A 22,304-nucleotide genomic window follows, 5' to 3' on the forward strand; every position below is an offset into this window, starting at 1 on the left:
AGTGGCTTTGGAACTGGGTAATGGGTAGAGGCTGGAAGAATTTTGAGGTGAATGCTAGAAAAGGCCTACTTCGCTGTGAATGGCCTGTAAGGGCAATTTTGATGAGAGCTGAGAAAGTAAAGAGGAGAGCTATAGAGAAAGCCTCAAGCTTCTTTGAGAATACATGTTGTTTATTGCTCTGATATGATTTCAGATCCATTTGTTACGACTTAAGTGAAGTTGTTTTAATTTACTTGTTTATGACAAAGACAAAAAAATGGTCATTTTTAGAAGTAAAGTTGTACTGATATAAGAATGAAGTAAGTTGTGTCAGGATGTCAGCATCTCATGTCTTCTCGATAAAAACTTAGTAGCTCAGTTGCTGAGGGGCCCAGCTAGGGGCTTATTGATAAGAATATGTGGAGAAGCAATAGTTATTGCAAGGAGACATTAGAATAAATACTGAGAATTTGTTAGTAATATCTGAGAGTATTGGTCTGGGCAAAAGATACCCTTTGCTGATCTAGCTCTCTGAAGCTCTTGAGGAACTTGCTCCAGCCATGGCCAGGCTACACTTGGTTGGTAGTGGTGATAAACCATGCAGCAGTCTCAGGAAGAGAAGGAACATCTATTCCTGTCTTGGATAGGCACTCCATGCAGGCAGTGGAGAAAGCCAGGCAATGGTCCCTGGAGCGATAACCCTCAGAATAAGTGGCTTTTATTTTTGTTCTGGCAGGTAAATGTCAGCTGTCGTTGGCAAAGCTGTCTTTCCTGAGAATCTAAAGCTTGTGAAAAAGGTATACCTTGAACTTAATTTGGACCTTATTTCCGTCATCTCCTGTTGCCTGGAAAAATAGTGTAGTCAATTTGTCATTTGTTTGGAGTATGTTTATTTGTTTATTGGTTCATTAAAATACATTACCCTGTATGTTATTGGCTTGTGAAATTTCCACAGTGAACCTATGTTAAATAAACTATTGGCAAAGACAATCTCAGTGTCTGAGCATATTCGCCATCCCCAAAACAAAACAATACCTAAGTTGTTGTGAATACCATGTTGGTAAGAATATGAATGGCAAAGGCCATTCTGATGAGGTCTCAGATGGAGATAAGAAACATGTTATTGGAAACATGAGAAAACGTAATCCCTGTTTTAAAGTGGCAAAGAACTTGGCTAAACTGTGTTCATGTTTTGAAGAGCCAGCCTTTGTTTCATTAACTTTCTCTATCATTTTCCTGTTTTTATTTTCATTTATATTTATTCTTAGCATTATTTTTTAATTTATCATCTTGCTTTCATTTATCTTGCTCTTATGTTTATAGTTTCTTGATGAAGGAATTTAGATGATTGATTTCAGAACATTCCTCTTCCTAAAGCAAGTATTTTGGACTACAAATTTCCTTCTCAATACGTGTTGTCATCCTCCATATTTTGATATGTTGCATTTCCATTTCATTTCATTCTATATTCTTGTTTTTCTCCTCTGAAACATTCTCTTTGACCCGTATATTGTTTAGAAGTGCACTGTTTAATTTCCAATTGTTTGTAGACTTGCTTGTTATCCTTCTGTTATTTATTTCTATATTGATTCCAATGTGGTCAGAAAATACGTGCTGTATGACATCATTTTCAAAAAAATTATTGAGCTATGTTTTCTGGCCCAAGATAAGTTAGATCTTAATGAATGTTCCATGGGCAACTGAAAAATATATTCTACTCTGATTGGGTGCGGTATTCTATGTATGCTACTTACCTCATATTGCTTGATTTTGTTCTGTTGTTTTACATTCTTGTTCATTTTCTGTCTAGGAATTCTACAAGTTACTTTTGAATTCAACAAGTATAATTGTGTATTTTTCTCTTTTTTTCTGAGGTCTACTGTATCTATTATTAACAGAGCCATTTCTGATAAGTTTCAGTTAATGTTTGTATAACACATCTGTTTTCATCTTTTTACTTTCAACCTACCTATACCATTGTATTTGAAGTGAGTTTTTTGTAGACAGCTTTTTGAGGGATCATTTTTTAAATATTTATTCTGTCAATGTTTGTCTTTAATTGGTGTATTGAGACTATTACATTTAAGGTCATTATTGCTATATTATGGCTTAAATATGCCATCTTATTATTTCTTTTCTATTTCGGTCTTCCCCTTCTCTTTCCTCTGTTTCTCATTTCTTGCCTTCCTGTGGATTGCTTGTACTGTTTTTGTGATTCCATCTTGATTTATATGTAGTATTTTTAATAATATGTAGTATTTGTGAGTACATCATGTTATTTATATTTTTCTTAGTGGTTGTTCTAGTTATTACAGCATCAATATATAACATCACAGTTTACTGGTATCAACATTTTATCACTTTGAACCAAATCTAAATACTTTGCTTTAATTAATTACCTTTGTTCTTACCACATTTTAAATATAATTGTCTTATTTCCTGTGTGTACATTAAGCACTACATCACATGGTGTTATTATTTTTACCTCAACCATCAAATATGATTTAATGAACTCATGAGAAGGATACTCTATTATATTGCTCCTGTTTTTAAACATCCCAGCATTCTTCTTTCCTTTCTAAAGTTCCAAGCCTTCTTAAGTTTCATTTTGTCAATACTTTTTGTTTAGATAACTTTACCTATTAGTTATTGTTGTCTTTTTTTTTCTTTTTTCTTGGCCTTGCGGTATGTGATATCTTAGCTCCCCAGCCAGGCATCAAATCCGTGCCCCCTGCAATGGAAGTGCAGAGTCCTAACCACTGGACCGTCAGGGAATTCCTTTTAGTTTTTCTTTAAGATTAAGTTTACCAGTAGTAAATTTTCTCAATTTTCCTTTGTCTGAGAATGTCCTTTATGCTTTCTGGTGAAAACGATTGTATTAGGAAATTAGAAAGCCACTACCTTTTTCTGCTGTGCTGGAGTCAGGTGATGAGGAAAATATGCTAACCTCTCTGAATCTTGGAAAACGTAAGGAGCTATTTAGGGAACAGATTTTCAATTGGTGTTCAGCTGGAGTATGATGGGTATCATTTAAAAGCTTTTATGTTCTGTTAGACCACACTTTCCCCTATCTTTTGGTTAGGGAGAGTAGGCTTTTCTCTTAGTGTTTCTTGTCTGTGGTTATTGATGGTTTGGGTTACAGATTTCTGCAGTATGCAGTCCAAGATACATGATATGTTTATATATGATATAGTTTATATGATGAAACATGAAGTATGCATAAAATAATTCTGCTGCACACTGAAGTACAATGCTTATTTCAAGGAACAGCACTTGTGTGATTGTTTTAGTTGCAACCTGAATAAGCCATTTTTTTCATGGCTACAAATTTTACTTGAAAAAATGAGTGACAAGCTACATTTATTGATACTTTGGTATGTAGTATAAAATTTCTTAAAAATTAATGAAGGGAGCCTGCCAATCAAAGAAAACAACATGCCTCATTTGTTACTAATAATAAAAGATTTCAGCTTTTAAGTAAAAATTGGAATTTTGGAAAATGTATACCTGCCAGTAGGAGCTTGACATCTCTCTATTACTAAAGTTGTTTTAATGATGAGATCAATGGTGATATCAATAAATACAATGTTAAAAATATACACTGAAATGTGTCAATAAATGGAAATCCTTCATGACTTAGAGGAATATTTTCCAAATTACTAATGAATGATGTTATGAATTCTTGCATGGTAAAAATTTTATTCAAAGTGCAAGAGGGTCCAATATACTTTAATTTGACAAAGTAAGAAGAGTTTATTGATAGTCTCACATTGCAACTAACTTTTAAGAAATGATCACTTGTTGAGTTGTGATATTGCATCTAAGATTATCCACAATTAGACAATTGAAATATTCTTCTCCGTTTCCACTATATTTCTGTATGAGACCAAGTTTTCTTCATATCAGTGCATTGTAATAGCATATCAGAATAGATTACAGAATACAGAATCAGGTATGAAAATCCACCTGTCTTTTATTAAGCTAAATATTCAAAAGACTTACCAAAAATGTCTTAGACAAAATGTTTGTCAATCAGAAGTTTATGTTAAATAACTGTGGCAAGTACAAGTTCAGAATCAACTTCAGTTTTCAACAAAGATCATGATTTGCTTTGGGGAGATGCAACAGCAGCAAATCAAAGCTGTAAGCCTACTTTTCCAATGGCTCAGAAACTCCCAGGATAAATATCCACTTTCCCTTCTTTTTGGGGGGGAGGGTGATTTTACATCTCATGCCTGGGGATTCTTTACTTGCTTGCCTATCGAATCTACTCCCAGCTCCCACCTGTTGAAGCACCTGAGTACAGCAACAAATCACCCAAGGTGGATATCCTTTGTCCACAAGTTACCCACATATTTCCACCTACTGACATCTCCTTATTTATTTTCTACAAATAAACCACTGAAAGGCTAGGCTTGACCTTATAATTTCAAAATCTTTAGAATTCTGTGATTAAGTAGGTCTTTTGGGGGACAGATGGTCTTAGCCCATAGTCTCAAACATATTTGTGTACATACCCCAACCTCCAATTTCAAGCTGCATCCACATTTCTATCCATATCGCCTCTATAGTCAAGAAGAATTAACACCAACTACACAATCCATATTTGGGAACATAGACCCTGTGAAGTGGACAAATGAACTCTGAGGTGTTGGGTAACCAGAGTATAATCTAGTATATGAAGTAGTGTGTGTGTGTTGCTGTGTGTGCGTATATGAGCAGTCTCTTTGTCTTGAAAGATCCTTGCCAAGTGAAAAGAGCTGTCTATGGATGAGTCACAAAACAGGGTCTTTAGGACAGTGCTTCTCAAATTATCTATAGTTAAGGATAAGTTTCTTTCTGTTCCCCAATATGTCACAAACCAATAATTTTGGAAAATACAATAAAACTGAATTAGTAAAAAAGCCTAAAAAGACATAGAGAGTTTACATCCATAATGAGAGCATAAGGAGCTCAGTAGACCCACTCACCAATTAAATAAGCATAACTGCTGAAAATTAGCAAAAATAAAATAAAAACAAAACAAACTAAAACAAAAGTATAAACACTTAAAGCATCTTGAAATTATTGTAAACACATACAGAAAATAAAAGAAAACATTTATTCAAGAAAATCACTTAATCTCAGTAAGATCAGGAGGAATCTATGGCACTTGAGCCACAAAACACTCCCTCCTCTTCTATCAGCTTGATGGAAGCGAACTCCAGGTTGCTGAGGCTAAGAAGATAGGGCTTCCTTTACCCTCAGCTCTCAACAAAGGTAGTTGGTATCTCACCAGGAGAAGCAGGCCACAGGCATTTCTTATTCCCTCCAAATGTGAGTTGAAGCAGTTAAATTCCTGGTGAGTGCAGCCAAGAGGTTTGAGGTTCCCTTCTCCTACTCCTTTCTTACTAGCAAGATAAAAGTTATATCCCAGGAATCATGTATATCATTATTTTTTATGGCTGAATAATATACAGTTCTCAAATTTTCTTTATTCATTTATACACTGATAGGCACTTAGGTTGTTTCCATATCTTGGCTATTGTAAATAATGCTTCAATAAACTTAGGGGTACATATATCATTTCATGTTTGTGTTTTTGTTTTCTTGGGATAAATACCCATAAGTGGAATCACTGGATGATATGGTAGTTCTAATTTTAGTTTTTTGAGGAATCTCCGTACTGTTTTCCATAGTAGCTGTACCAAATGGCATTCTCACCAATGGTGCACAAGTGTTCCTTTTTCTCCACATCTTTGCTAGTAAGTTCAACATCTGTGTTTCCTCAGAGTCACCTTATATTAATTACTTTATTTTCTGTGTATGGGCCATACTTTCCTATTTCTTTTCTTGTCTTATCATTTTGTAAAAACTAGATGTTTTAAGTAATAGAGTTCCAACTATGGAAATCAGATTCTATTCCTTCTGGAGTTTGTTGTTGTTACTGCTGTTGTTGTTGTTGTTGCTCTTATGAGTGGTTATTTGAAGACACAATCTTATAGAAGAAAATGAATAAAAGCTATGAGGTGATCATTTATTTTTCTGCCCATCAGTGTATAAAATAATATCCTATCTCTAAATGAAAAATAGTCAATTCCTCTGTACTATGGCATACTAGTGATATTCTAGCATTAAACTGTTAGTACTCACTTCTAGGTAGACATCTTTAGATGTACTCCCTAACCATTCTTAATTTAAGGTTAGAAGAGGATCTAAAAAATCTACTATGATCCATTTCTCTCCTGTATCAAGGAAAGGTCCAAGAAGCAAAGGAATCTAGTCATTAGAACTCACTTTTAAACATGTTGGTCAATGGATTGATACCAGTAGAGAGGCATGTCCTTATCAATGAAATGTTATTAGCAGGATGTCTTTGGTTTGAAAAACAATTAATGGTAAATAATCCCAGAATGTATGAATTTTTGAGGAATTAATCCTTGTAAAATAATATATAATCTCTCTAACTATCTGAGTATAAAATGCAGATGGTTCATAACCTAAAATGCTCTGGGTTGTGTGAGGTCACTGATAACCTTACTTATAGCACTTTCCTTTGAACTCAGACCCAAAACACATCTGTTGTGAGAAGCAAATATCTCAGGAATTTATCTCAATGTTCCAGACTATTTTCCTCTTTTTATGGGCCTGTTGATTGCTGGGATCCTTGAAATTATTTGTAAAGCTTCATATTACATAAGCGTGCTTATTCAAGTAAGGCTGAGTTGATAATCTTATCCTGTGAGTTATTTCAAGGACCAAGAAGGGAACAAAGGGGACAAGTTTTGAATTCATTTTGCTTGTCCACTATCTCTTGGATCGAAAATAATCAAGTAATTAGAATATGAGCTTCAAAGATATGTCACAACGTGGGCTTGCTGATCTTGTCTGGCTCTTGGTGAAACGTCAAAAATGTTCAAAAAATAAAGAAAAGGAAGAATTATTAGTTTTCATAAAGTCCTTTGGGGCTCAAGATACAGAAACATCATTATCTCCAGTTCAGGAAACTGTTAATTGTGATTCTCCAGATGAAACAAATTTGAAATAGTGGGAATGCTTCCTAGTGATTTCACAGACTTATGATTTTCTGTAGCACGTGGCAATGGACTAAAACATAAAACTGAAAATATCTGCTCAGAGGAGATAGTGAAGGCTATGTCACTAAGCTGAGACTATATTCCTATAGTACTGGAGTGGCAGATATGTTGGGCTCAAAAGGAACAAGAAAGTTTGTATAAGGAAACTTGTTCAAATTAGACTTGGGCTACAACCACTGCAACTATATGAACTGCACCTGAAGTAAAAAATGTCTCAAATGACAAAATCTGGGGTGTACACAATTTGCTAAGATAAATATATTTCCCAAGATATGGTGATTTTATAATGTCAAAGCTTTCCTCACACTTACTTATGGAGAGGCTACAACCAAGATTTTTCTCTCTCTACTTTCTATTACTCAAGTATTACTGAGCATCTGTTATAGAATTTGACTTTATTAACTACTAATCTTGTGAAATTATATGATTTCATCCATGCTTTCTTCTGGAAATTTCACGTTTGATTTTATGATCCACTTAAAGTTTCTACAATTGTTTGGAATGAGGAAAAGATAATTTTATTGTTTTCCATATGACTTTCCAGACATCCAAGCTGTAGTGGGTTGAATGGTGACCACCACCCCCTATAAGGCATCCTTTCATTCTCACCCTTGGAGTTTGTGAATATAACCTTATTTGGGAAAAGGATCTTTGCAGATATAACAGAGGTTCTCAAGATAAGATTATCCTCAACTACCTTGGTGTGCTTAAATCCAATGACTAGTGTCCTTATAATAAAAAAAAGGGGGAAGACAGACACATACAATAGAAAAAAGATGTGAAGATGGAGTCAGAGCTTGGAATGATGGGTCTAAAAGCCAAAGAACATTAAGGATTGCCAACCATTACCAAAATCTAGAAAAGGCAAGGAACAAAGTATCCCCTAGAGCATTTTGAGAGAATATAGGCCTGCCAAGACATTGATTCCAGACTTCTAGTGTCTAGAACTGTGAGAGAATAAATTTATGTTATTTCAGACCACGAAGTTTGTAGTACTTTTTTTACAGAAGCCCTGGGAAAATATAAAACTACAAATAAATGAGATAATTTCCAGAAACATAAAACATCAAATTTGACCCAAGTAGGAAAAAATATCTCAATAGACCAAATGACCATGATAGAAAATACAGAACTTTCCCTTAAGAATCTATGAGGCCTAGATGGTTTCAGAGAGTTCATTCTATGAACGTCTAGAGTGTAAATAATCCAATTCTACTTAAAATATTTCAGAACATAGAAAAAGAGGGAAAACGTCCAAATTTAACTTTCAAGTATATTTAATCTTTGGAGTTTTATTTCTTTTTGGAAATTTTATGAGTAGTTTATTTTTGAATTTGTGTTTATTTCTATAATGCTGGTTTTGTTTTTTATTGTTATTGCTATTGTCTTTACATAACTTATTTAAATTTTTCCCCCTTAAAACTCACTGGCCTTTTTTTTTAAACATCTTTATTGGAGTATAATTGCTTTACAATGGTGTGTTAGTTTCTGCTTTATAACAAAGTGAATCATCTATACATATACATATATCCCCATATCTCTTCCCTCTCTTAATATTCCATCTAATCTCATTGCAGATACTCTGATCGTTTTGTTGAATAACATGGCTAAACATATTTAAAAATAAAATATAGAAGAGGAAATTATTTATTTAACCTTGGGGTAAATTTAATTAATGCATCAATCTGACTCATTTCAGTGCCCAATAGTGGCAAAATCTAAAATAACATCCAGCGGTTCTAGTGAGCAATTGTTGATATTGGGGATGGAGCTCATGAGGGTAAAACATAAATATCTGGTATGTTGCTAGTAATGTTTTCCAAGGATGGATAACCATAACTCAGATTCACCTGAAGAATAATGGTTAAGCTTAATGTGTTAGGACAAAAAGCTAGGGTACATGTCTATCTATAATCATAAAAGACATTGACTCAGTGGCATAAAATCAATATTATGCTAAAATAATGTCTATCAGGTCAGGCTAGTAACACCAGTTGTTGATGAAGATGTGGACCACCAGGAACTCATATACTTCTTGTACAAAGAAAATTTGGTAAAGCTTAGTTGAATTGCATATACATATATCCTAACCTAGGTGTGTATGTCCGTTACCTTGACCCAAGCATCCTTCCTCCCCAACCTGCTATCCAGGCCCACCTTTGTAAGAAGAGCAGCTTGGCATGATGAAGCAAGTGATGGTATCAGAATTTTCACATTGTCATGCAAAGCCTTTAATTCTAAATGCCAAAGCAAAAACAAAACAAAACAAAATTAAGAGATATCAAATATTCAGTAACACTAGACATTTGCGGTGTTTTGGAAAGGCTATATGCATGTATACAGAAGCTTGAGACTATTTAAAAGAAAGTGAGCCACTCCTTAAAATTTGGTCATCATCATTAATATTAAAGTCTGTCTCCATTTCCCCTCCCTTGACAAACCCTCATATCCCATATAAGGGTGTTTTTCAGATTAATTCATCTAACTATAGCTTCATCAGACCCAGAGAGCATTTGGATATAGAAAGTTTACTGGAAAATCATCTTAGATGAACACCTGTTGGGGAATGAACAAAGCAGAATTGGGCAGAAAGTTTAATGTTGATGTAGTCCCAACAATGGAGACATCTGAGCTCACAGTGAGCGCTACACTTAAGATGGCCAAGCAGAGTTGTCCTAAAATGAGGAAACAGGGCTGGGTTGACTACTCATTGGATTGATGCTACCCCTGGGAAGGAGACATGCCTTGGGCAAGGAGACTCACTTCAGATGAGGAAAATGCTGGTGGTGAGTAGATGTAAACACTAGACATCAGCTGTTTACAGCAGCATCTGAATGAGTAGTAAGTGCTTCTATCATACAGGGAGGATCTTATTGGTGACCCACAGAATTCACTAAAATAACACTTGTTACCATTACCCTAAGGTTTTACCAGACTTAATAGATCACTGGAAAATAGATGAAAATACAGTCTCTTGGGTTTGACATTTTTTCCCAAGGAAGCCTTTTGTAAAGTATGTCTGGGGAATGAAAAAAAAAAATCATGGAAATCTTAATTTACCAAATTGCAATTAGAAACATCATCTGAAAAACCAAAGCAATTCTAAGTAACCTGATAATATTTTTTACATTCCTTGGCCTTTCATATCCCTTCTAACATCACTGCTATGTTAATTTTGATATGCAATCACTCCAACGCCACAGCCAGCACCTAATCATGATATCCAAAGTTTATTTTTCTTTCTATTCTATAAGCCACATTAAATGAACATTTTGGTTGTTGGTAAAGAATCTGTTTGCACTCTACAAAAGAGAAGATCAGGAGTAATGCAAATAAGAATACATGAAAAAAGGGTAAAAATAGCATAATCAGTGCTATTTTTTTAGCACTAATCAGTGCTAAAAACTAAAACAATCAGTTTTAGCTTTTGTGAAGTCAAACTTTATGCCTTGGGACGATAACACAGATGTAATCTCCTTGCCACATTATTGAGTTCTCATAATGAAAGTTAAGTGAACAATGACATGCTAAGCAGATCATGAAATTCAGGAAGCATGTGGTAGTTGTTTAAAATTTTAATGAAATACTTTTAAAACTTTAAAACAATGGAAAGTTTGTCCCATAAATGAAATTTCAAAGGCAGGTCCTGAGTGGAAATTAGACACTACATTGGTAATTACTGGACTCACACAGAATTGAGCACTTCACTTTCACTATAACGTATTTTGGAGGATTTTAGGAGAGATGTATTGGAGTCAAAGTATAAGAAATGTACAAATGATCCAGAAGTTGGGTCTGTTTAGAGATAATTTTTGACATCTTTCAGTAAGCTTGCTGGAAAAAAATTTCGGGGTTTTGGTCATTATTTGCATCTCCAAGGGTGAGTCTTAGAGTCCACTTGAGGATCCAAGCTTGGAAAATATTCAGAGCTGTTCATGTCAGGGATCTTTTGAATGGTGTTTGCAGTACAGGGAACATCTTTTTCTGCAAAACTCTTGGATGGAATATAGACTAAATCACACAGAGTGACCTTCTTCATATGCTCCTTCTGTAACTCATGCTTTGGAACAACAGCCAGAAAATATTCCTCAAGACTGAGGATGTGATTAATTGCTTTTGTGACTTTATTAGGGAGTCCAGTCACAGTGACGATGTTTGCATCTTGGACTCCTCTAGGAGGGAAAGAGATGTCAACCTGAAATTGATACATGATTTTATGAATGGCTTTTCCACGGGATCAAATAATGTGGCCATGAACACGATAGTTTAGTGAAATTTGCTTAGTAACTGTTTTTTCAAACTTTTGCACCATTTCCATTATTGTATCCCGAGCGGCTATGGTGTTATTTTTATATCCAATGTTTGTGATTTCGTCTTGTATCTCATTGCTCCCTTTACTTGGAAAATGGATAGTAACTTTATGCTCTAAACCAATTTGAGCAATAACTAACCCCTTCTGACCAATGATCTTGGGGTACTATTTGGGGTCTAATGTGAACTTGAGTCTGAAATTTCTTAATGATCGATCATCTATTTCAGTTTGTAAAGCTTTGACTTGTTCTTGTAATCTAGCCTTGGCTTGTTCTACATTTGCAGCAAGGCCAGTGATGGAAATGATATCAGACTCTAATTCAAGTGCTGATACCTGTATATTAACTTCAAACTCATCCATTATCTTGTGTATCCTACTTCCTTTCTGACCAATGATGTAACGATGTAGATCAAAGGGCGCATCTACTTCAGCAGTGACAGGAATTAAAGCCTTAAGCGCTTCCATGGCTGCTTCACACTTTTCCTTTTGGCCTGAGATAAATATGGTGTCACATTTTGTTGGGGAAATAGAAGCAGCTCCTGTAGTGCTCTTTTCCCTTTCCTTATTTTCTAGAACAGCTGGCTGTTTATTGGTAAGTGAAATCTCCTCTCTCTCTGGGAATTTGATTTGAACGCTATAATCTCTAGTGATTTGTCTGATCCGAGAACATATTGGTCCCATGAAAAACTGAGGGAACTTCTGGGGAATAACACATTCTGTTGCTACTTCATTGTCCAAATCCCCATTAACCTCTTGAATATGTTTATTGACTGCTTCTACACAAGGCTTTGCTCCTTTGATTGTGACTTTGTTACTCTGTTTTCCTGAACATGAAAAGTTAATAATTACACCACCATACTCCTCAGTCATCTCCTGTAACACCTGGCCCCTTTGCATAAAAAAAGTGCTGGTGATACATGGGATTTATCAGTATGTTGTCCTCTACCACATTATCTAGATTTGTAATTAAACCATCTAGTTTCTTTTGTGCATCTTTGACAGACTTCTCTGTCCCTATAATAGCTAACAAGACTTGATCCTTGTCCTCAGGGATAGGGAAAATGATACATGCTCTAGTCTCTTCACAGACTTTGGGAACATTGCCTCCATTTTTACTCATGAGGAATTTATGATACTCTGGCTTGAAATGGAGGACCACAGAATAACTCTTGGTTTGCTCTTCTACTAGTTGCAGCAGCTTTTTCTTGGCCACCTTCACATTTTGGTCAGGTCCCCTAATAATGACTCTTTGAAGTCCCGAGTTGTTTTTTGGAAAGTGGATATGGATACTTCCACATTCTTCTGTGACTGCATCAATCAAACTGTCTTTAGAGTCAATAAAGGATTTGTGTAGATTGGAAGGAATAGAAATTTCTAGTTCTGAAATATTGGCTATATCTTTCTGAATTGAAAGAATCAAATCACGAGCCACTTCACAGTTTGCTGGCTTTCCACTGATGACAATATTTTCTGAGTCGCTATTTGCTAATGAAAGATTAATTTTGGTGTTGCTTGCTGCACAGATTTCTTTGATGTTTGCACCTCCTTTTCCAATGATATTTTTGTGAAGCCTTTTGAAGATGAGAATAGTTATGGAATAGGTACTTTCTACAATGTCTGTCACCACATTCTCCAAATATTACGTACATTTTTCTAATTCATTTCTTGGTCCTCTAATTTGGACAATGTCACTTTTTTGTGTGCTGGGTCAGGAAAAGTAATTAAAACCTCTGGAAACTTCTTACGGATGTCATGTATCCATTTACCTTTCTGCCCAATGATTGCGTGGTGAAATCTTTGCTCAATGATTAAGTCATTGTGCTCATTTTCTAAATGAGAAGCAAGTTCAAGAAGTTCTTTCTTGGCCTGTTGGGCACCCTGAGGTTCCCTCTCAATGCTGATCTAGTTATTCTTTGCATTTTCAGGTGAGATTAGCACAGAAACTTTATTCCTTTCTTTAATCCCATTTATGATAACACCTTTCTTCCTTGTCAGGAGTTTGTGAAACTTATAGTCAACATTAATCTCTGCATAATCCATCCTGTTAATAAGATCTTTTACTATGACCTCAATTTGTTCTTTAGCATAATTAACATCTTCTGTCAGCCCTTCTATTGTAATTTTATCTTCTCCAGTAAAATTTATGTGAACTTTTGGCATGTTCTAAGTAATTGTAGATATATTATAACCTTTCTTACCAATAACAAATCTGTGAAGCCAGGAAGGTACAGAGATAGAGGAAAGAGTGTAAACTTTGGTATTTGAGTAGGCTTCAGTAAATGCCTTCCTTAAACTTTCAGGCTTACATTGATATGTCACAGAATCTGACATGCTCTGTGAGGGTGAGATCTCTATTGAAACTCCAGTTCTTTCCAGGATCTCCTGGACGGAATTATTTTGGGGACCTATGTACATTTGTGCTGCAACTTCCTCTCCACATCTATGGATGTGGTTTTCTCTGTAGTATTGTCAAAAATCTTCTTTACACAAGCCTGATCCTGATCTAGTTGTTGCTTTTTTCCAGGAAAGCTTATTTGTATCTGATTGGCACTAGATGGTGAGATGTGGATATGGTCCTCCATTTCCTGTAGGATTCTGTCAAAAGTTTTATTGGATGGTCCAGCAATGAAAGGATGAAATGCTTTTCCCACATCTAACCTTTCTTCAGCACACTTGTCTTGTTCAGTAGACATAAGTAAGACTTCATGTGGAGCCTTTTTCATGATCTCTTTGGTGCCAATAGTATTGATCCAGGTGCTGTGGTTAACTGGGCATAAGGTCTGAATGTTGGTTGCAGCTTTTTGTTCTAGGTCTTGCAGTTTTTCACCAGTCTTGCCTAGCAAGACTAGCAAAGCAAAAATGTTCTTTGGGAATGGAAGCTGTAGTTAAAACTTGTTTCTTAAAACATACAAAAATCTCCTTCTGAGCTTTCGTGACAGATTCTGGCTTACCAGAGACTATAATGTAGAGGCATTGGTTTTTGACAAAAGTTATTTCTAGGTTGGCACCAGTTCTTTGCATGAAGTCTAGATAGAATTTTGCTTGTGTACCTTCCTCAAACAGATTCACATAGTGTTTCTCCTCCAGAGGCACATAAAACCTTGAGTGATGACTGATGCCATGATAAGTTGACTATTATTGTTTGAGGATGCAGCAGGCTCCTGAGCATTTTCCAACCAACTTGTTTTCTCTAGAAGTTCAGTGAATTTATCTTTGGAGTTTGGCGTGTCAAGATCCTCTTCTGAATTTAAAGCAGTAACATCATTATCTTTTTGAATGTATCTACTTGGGTGCTGTTAAATTTTCTTTGTAATTCATAGTTGATTTTTAATTATTTAGAGGTGTTGCAGCTACATGGTCAGTAGCCAGAAAATTCATCCTGTAGCTGCCTTTTTGCATATTACTGTGTGGGAAAAATAAATATTTTAAAGACATAATTCCTTTCCAAATTAATCTATAAACTCAAATCAATAAAAATTGAAATCCTAATATTTATAGAACTCATAAAAATGTCCAAGGTTCATCTATTCTACTGTTATGAGAGTACCAAGATAAGGTTCAAATTACAGGGACTGTGAGGAAACAGCCACCATTTTGTTAAAGAAGAGAAATATATCTTTTGATTATTCTTATCAGAGTCATCTCAAACCTCATTTTTGCCTTACCCAGTGCCATCATTTTTTGACCTTTGGCACTATTGACTGCAAATTATTTTTGGAAAAATATAATTCTCTAGTCTTCAATAATACCATATTTACAGGGTTTCCTTATTTTCTTAATAGCTTTTTGAAGAATAATTTATATACTATAAAATTCACATAGTCTATGGATACAATTTAATGATTTTTAGTTAATTTACAGTGCTGTACAGCCATCACAACAACCCAGGCTAAGAACATTTCCATCACCCGAAAGAGCTTCCTCATGCTCATTTGCAGGTAATCCTGTTTCCACACCCAGGCAAAACTAATTTATTTATTTTTCCTCTATAAACTTGCATTTCCTGGACATTAAATAAAAATATTATCAAACAGTATAAGAGGGTCTTTTGTACCTTGATTCTTTGCCTTTACAATCCGGTTTTTGGATTCAACCATGTTATAGCATATATCAGTAGTATATTCCTTTTAATTGCTCAAAAATGCTTCAATTCTATTTACTTTTACCTTAATGACTCTTGTAACTCAATCTTCTTTCCTGGCTCCAAGACCTCCACTGGGACTCTATATACCCAAGTGTTACAGGATGCTCTTTTGGACTCCTTTCTTTGTCTATATTTTTTCCATATGTGATGTAGTTTACACTCATAACACTGAATATCATTGACAGACTGATGATCCTCAAATCTACTACTCCAACCCTGAAATGCAATGTGTTTATGCATAAACCTTCTTCATATCATCACTTGAATGTCTAATAGTCCTTTCAAATGTAATATATCAAGTGAACTCTTGATTTTGTCCCCAGACTTTCTCTTCTTGGAATATTCTGAAACTCAGAAAATGTCCCCAGGGTTTTCTCCTATTTCTCAGGCCAAGTACTTGGCATCATCTTTGACTTCTCACTTTCTTTCACATAACACATGTAAAGTAAGAACATTCTTGTTAATCTAAGTCTGACCTATTCTCATCATTTCCATTCTACATTCTTAGTTTAAGCCAGCATGTCAATACTGTAACAAGTATTGAATTGCTATACCACTCCTACTCTTGGCTTCTTATTACCTATTTTCTACAAAACATTCAAATAAGAGGTGATGTCAGCATCATTGTGGTATAAAACATTCTTCCTTTTTGTCTCCCTTTTTAAACAATGAATTAAACATCCATCCACGGACAAAAACACCTTTGTGGGAGTTGTGGGATCCAGCACAGTATACCAAGGGATATGGAAGGAGTCTCACCCAGCTGTGCATCTGGTAGGAGGTAGACAGATATCGGTATGGGCTGTGGAACTAGAAGAGCCAGCAAACCTGCCTCAACCCCTCTCACCACAGTCAAAAAAACAAACAAACAAACAAACAAACCATGGAGAGTGCTGACCTGGTCAGATACCTACAGATGAGAGAGATTTTGCAAAAGTCCAGGCTTCCTGGGGTGGAAATTCCAACATGTCACTGGAGCAAAAAACAAAAAAAATCCTGTTTGGTCACAGTGGAGATGGTATCAGGAATTTTCCCAGTGTCACCCTCCCCCAAGGCAACACTGCACAGGGCTGAAATATCTGGCAACTTTAACCTCTTCTGTGAGAAGAAAGGAGAGCACACATTGCTCAGCTATCCCACTAGTGCAGGATGCTGCTGGAGAAACACATTTCTTTCCAGCAGAACTCAGAGTACTAAGGCAGAAGCTCCATGGTTGGGAGGAGGAAGAAGATTGGGAAAAAGTCAGTGAATATCAAAGTGCATTAAAGTGACATAGTTCCTGCTGACTGTGCTCAGGACTTTAACAGGAGGTCCACCCAGGAGACTCTGGGAGTACCTGTCCTGAAGATCTCCTCAACAGGTTTGCAGGCATCCCTAATAATGCAAATGCTAAACTCACACCTCTTCCCACTCTGGCCACATGCTCCCAAGTGCAATGGTGAAAGCAAGTCTGGTAAAAAGTGCTATCAGAAAAACAGACCAGGATTGTGGGCAAGGGAGAAACCACAAACTTGAGCTATAACACCACCTTCTGGGAAATAAGAGAGGTTTCTCAGGAACAAGAAAATAAAGGACACATATCATCACTGAAAGATAACAATGAATCTCCAATAACTGATCTCAATGGCAGATTTTTGCAATTTAGCTTATAAAGAATTCAAATTAGCTGTTTTGAAGAAACCCAGTGAGCTACAAGAAAACTCAGAAAAACAATTCAATGAAATCAGGAAAAAATACATAAACAAAATATTTACTGAAGACATAGAAAATGTAATAAGAACCAAACAGAAATTGTGGAGCTGAAGAATTCAATGAATTAAATGAGAAATGTAATAGAGAGCATCTGTATCAGAGTAAAGCAAATGGAAGAAAGAATTGAAAGAATGGAAGTGAGCTAAAGGACAGGAATTTTGAAACAACCCAGTCAAAGTTGAGCAACAACAGAAATGAATGGGGAAAGAACAACAATAAAAGCCTAAGTGATTTATGTGATTCCATCAAGAGACAATAATTAGAGTAATCAGGATCCCAAAAGGAGAAGAGAGGGAGAAAGGGGCAGAAACTTTATTTAAAGAAATAATAGCTGAGAATTTCCCAAACCCGGAGTGAGACTTGAAAGTCCAAGTTGACAAAGTCAATAGATAATTCTATTATCTCAGTGCAATAGTACATTCTCCAAGACACATTAGATGAAACTGCGAAAAATCAAAGATAGAGAATCCTAAAAGGAGCCAAGTGGGGGGAAATTGTAACTCTTTAAAAAGAAACCTCCATTAGGCAATCAGCAGATTTCTCAGCAGAAACACTACAGGCCAGGGGAGAGTGTAATAACATATTTAAAGTGTTGAATGAAAAATTTGAAAACCAAGAATGTTCTATCTAGTAAAGTTATCCTTCAGATCTGAAGGAAAAATGAAGACTTTTCTTGCCAAAAATCTGACAGCATTTATTACTACAAGGCCTGCCTTTGAAGAAATGCTAAAAGGATTTCTATAAGCTTAAACAAAATGGCACTACTCAGTGACATGAAAACACTTGAAAGTATATAAAACATTGGTAAAGTTAAATATACAGTCACACTTAGAAAACTGCAACTTTTAATAGGATTTTGTGTTAACCACTTAACTATAATATAAAAGTTAAAGGAGAAGACTATTAAAAATAATTATAGCTACTATAATTTGTTAACAAATATACAATATAAAAGGAGGTAAATTGTGACATCAAAAATAAAAGACAGGGAGTAAAAGAACGAAGTTTGTGTAAGTGATCAAGATTAAGCTGCTATCACCTTGAAATTGACTGTTTTCTCTATGAAATATTTTATGTAAGCCTCATGGTAACTACAAAGCAAGATCTTAGAGTAAATGAACAAATGATAAAGAAAAGGGAAACAGAGCATACTAATATGAAAATCACCATTTTACAGAGGTGGGCAGAAACAGAAGGAAAAAGAAACAATGGATACAAAACATCCAGAAAGTAATTGATGGCATTGGTAAGTCCTTACATATCAATAATTTCTCTTAGTGTAAATGGGTATAATTTAACAATCAAAAGCCACAGAATGGCTGGCTGGATTTATTTTTTAAAGCAAGAGCACATTGTATGCTGTTTACCAGATACTCACTTTGACTCTAAAGATGCTATGTGAGACAAGTCAGACAGAGAAAGACAAATACTATATGGTCTCACTTATATGTGGAAACTTAAGCTGAACTTGTAAAAACAGAGCACAATATTTGTTACCAGAGGCTGGGGGTGGAGGAATTGGGGATCTGTTGTTTAAGGGTACAAACTTGGAACTACTAGATAAATAAACCCTGGAGTCTAATGCACAGCATAGTGATATAGGCAATACTGTATTATAAACTCCATAGTTCCTAAGAGACTATATCTTACTTGTTCCCACCACAAAAAAAATGATAATTACATGACATGTTAGAGGTGTTAGCTAACATCACTGTGGCAATTATATTGCAATATACAAATGTATCAAATCAACATGTTGATCACCCAAATGATACATAATGTTATATATCAATTATATCTCAATAAAAATGTTTAAAAAATGATAAATAACAGTCAAAAAGTTGATAAAGCATCAATAAACTCATACTCTTGTCCTTAATACTGTTGAGTGGGTTCCCACTGCAATTAGAATAAAATAAAACTATTAAGTAAAACTGTATGAAATTACCAATGCTTGATTATTTTTATCTATGAAAAGACATTTTATCTAATTCTTTTTGACCTTTTAAATCCTTTAGGACACAATCCCTTTCAACCTCAATTGTCTCATCTACCAGTCATGTTTCTATTATGTTACTGCTACATTGGTCCATCTGTTGTTTGGCCATGTCTTGTGCAATTATTCTTCAAAGCCTTACCATTTGCTAGTTCCTCCATTTGCAAATCTCCTATTTCCAAGTCTCCTGTACTTTCCTCCTCTTATCATTCACTTCAAACATCATCTTAACTCAAATATCTCCTAAAAGATGACTTCTCTGCCGGACCTAACTAAATAAACTCTTCACTCTATCACTTTGCTCTTTTCTTTACTATTTTATTTACTTCAGTGACACAGTTAGGGTTTATCGCTATGCTTCCTAATACACACACACACACACACACACACACACACACACACATACACACACATTCGGATGTAAGTTCCTTGATTTCAAGAATTTGTTTGTTCATTGCTGTATTTTCATTGCCTAGTAGGGTGTGTCATGCTCCAAGAACTAAAAATTATGTTTTATGGCTAATAATTCAAATGACAAGCAGAAAAAATAAAACAATAAAATACAGCAAAAGCATATTCTATTGAACATAAAAAGGCACTTAAAAATCAATACAGGAGTGCCTTCAAGATGACAGAGGAGTAAGACATGGAGATCACTTCCTCCCAACAAATACATCAAAAATATATCTACATGTGGAACAACTCCTACAGAACACTTACTGAACGCTGGCAGAAGACCTCAGACTTCCCAAAAGGCAAGAAACGCCCCACATACCTGGGTAAGGCAAAAGAAAAAGGGAAAAACAGAAATAAAATAATAGGGATGGGACCTGCACCTCTGGAAGGGAGCTGTGAAGGAGGAAAAGTTTCCACACACTAGGAAACCTTTTCACTGGGGGGTGGGTGAGTGGGAAGCTTCAGAGCCACAGAGGAAGGCCCAGCAACTGGGGTGCAGAGAGCAAAGTGGAGAGATTCTCGCACGGAAGATCAGTGCCAACCAGCACTCACCAGTCTGAGAGGCTTGTCTGCTCACCTGGTGGGGCGGGGGATGGGGGTGGGGGCAGTTGGGAGTTGAGACTTGGGCTTTGGAGGTCAGATCCCAGGGAGAAGACTGGGGTTGGCTGCATGAACACAACCTGAAAGGGGGCTAGTGCACCACAGCTAACCAGAAGGAAGTCCAGGGAAAGCATTTGGAACTGCCTAAGAGGCAAGAGACCAATGTTTTAGGGTGTGTGAGGAGAGAAGATTCAGAGCACCACCAAAACGAGCTTCAGAGACAGGCACGAGTCACGGTTATCAGCACGAACACCAGAGACAGGCATCAAATGCTAACACTGCTGCTGCAGCCACGAAGAATCCTGTGTGCAAGCGCAGATCACTATCCACACTTACCCTCCTGGGAGCCTGTGCAGCCTGCCACTGCCAGCATACTGCGATCCAGGGACAACTTCTCCAGGAGAACACACAGCACACCTCAGGCTGTTGCAACATCGTGGGAGCATCTGCCGCCACAGGCTGGCCCAGCATTCCGTACCTCTCCATCCCCCCAGTCTGAGTGAGCCAGAGCTCCTTAATCAGTCACTCCTTTAACCCCCTCCTGTCTGGGCAAAGAACAGACACCAGAGGGTGACCTTCATGCAGAGACAGGACCAAATTCAAAGCTGAACCCTAGGAGCTGTGTGAAAAAAGAAGAGAAAGGGAAATTTTTCCTTGAAGCCTCAGGAGAAGTGGATTAAATCCCCACAATCAGCTTGATGTACCCTGCATCTGTGGAACACCTGAATAGACAACGAATCATGCCAAAACTGAGTCCGTGCACTTTGGGAACCACTGTAGAATTTGGGTTTGCTGTATGCGACTGACTAGTTTCTGATTTTTATATTTATCTTAGTATAGTTTTTAGCACATGTTATCATTGGTGGATTTGTTTAGTGGTTTGGTTGCTCTCTTTTTATTACATTTATTTTTTAATTGAATAATTTTTTTAAATTTTTTATTTTAATAACTATTTTATTTATTTTCTTTCTTTCTGTTCTTTCTCCCTTTTCTACTGAGCCATGTGGCTGACAGGGTCTTGGTGCTCTGGCCAGGTGTCAGGCCTGAGTCTCTAAGGTGGGAGAGCCGAGTTCAGGGCATTGGTCCACCAGAGACCTCCCAGCCCTTCATAATATCAATCGACGAGAGCTCTTCCAGAGATCTCCATCTCAACGCTAAGACCCAGCTCCACTCAACAGCCAGCAAGCTACAGTGCTGGACACCCTATGCCAAACAACTAGCAAGACAGGAACACAACACCACCCATTAGCAGAGAGGCTTCCTAAAATCATAATAAGGTCACAGACACCTGAAAACACACTAATGGATGCGGTCCTGCCCACCAGAAAGAAAAGATCCAGCCTCATGCACTAGAACACAGGCACCAGCACCCTCTACCAGGAAGCCTACACAACCCACTGAACCAATCTAACCTACTGGAGGCAGACACCATAAACAACAGGAACTACGAACCTGCAGCCTGCAAAAAGAAGACCCCAAGCACAGTAAGTTAAGCAAAACGAGTAGACAGAGAAATACACAGCAGATGAAGGAGCAAGGTAAAAACCCACCAGACAAAACAAATGAAGAGGAAATAAGCAGTCTACCTGAAAAAGAATTCAGAGTAATGAGAGTAAAGATGATCCAAAATCTTGGAAATAGAATGGAGAAAATACAAGAAATGTTTAACAAGGACCTAGAAGAAATAAAGAGCAAACAAACAATGATGAAATTAAACATTAAATAAACAAATGATAAATGGAATTAAAAATTCTCTAGAAGGAATCAATAGCAGAATAACTGAGGCAGAAGAATGGATAAGTGACCTGGAAGATAAAGTAGTGGAAATAACTACTGCAGAGCAGAATAAAGAAAAAAGAATGAAAAGAATTGAGGACAGTCTAAGAGATTTCTAGGACAACATTAAATGAACCAACATTCGAATTATAGGGGTCCCAGAAGAAGAAGAGAAAAAGAAAGGGACTGGGAAAATATCTAAAGAGATTACAG

At 36.4% G+C, this 22,304-nt stretch overlaps 1 pseudogene; it reads right to left on the reverse strand.

Annotated features, from left to right (window-relative positions):
• Positions 1-10,917: 10,917 nt before the first annotated feature.
• LOC113609091 (vigilin pseudogene) lies at positions 10,918-20,786 on the reverse strand (annotated as a pseudogene).
• Positions 20,787-22,304: the final 1,518 nt, after the last annotated feature.

Source organism: Aethalodelphis obliquidens, unplaced genomic scaffold (assembly GCF_003676395.1).
Source record: "Aethalodelphis obliquidens isolate GAN/ISIS:26980383/991018 unplaced genomic scaffold, ASM367639v1 scaffold54, whole genome shotgun sequence".
NCBI lineage: Eukaryota > Metazoa > Chordata > Mammalia > Artiodactyla > Delphinidae > Aethalodelphis > Aethalodelphis obliquidens.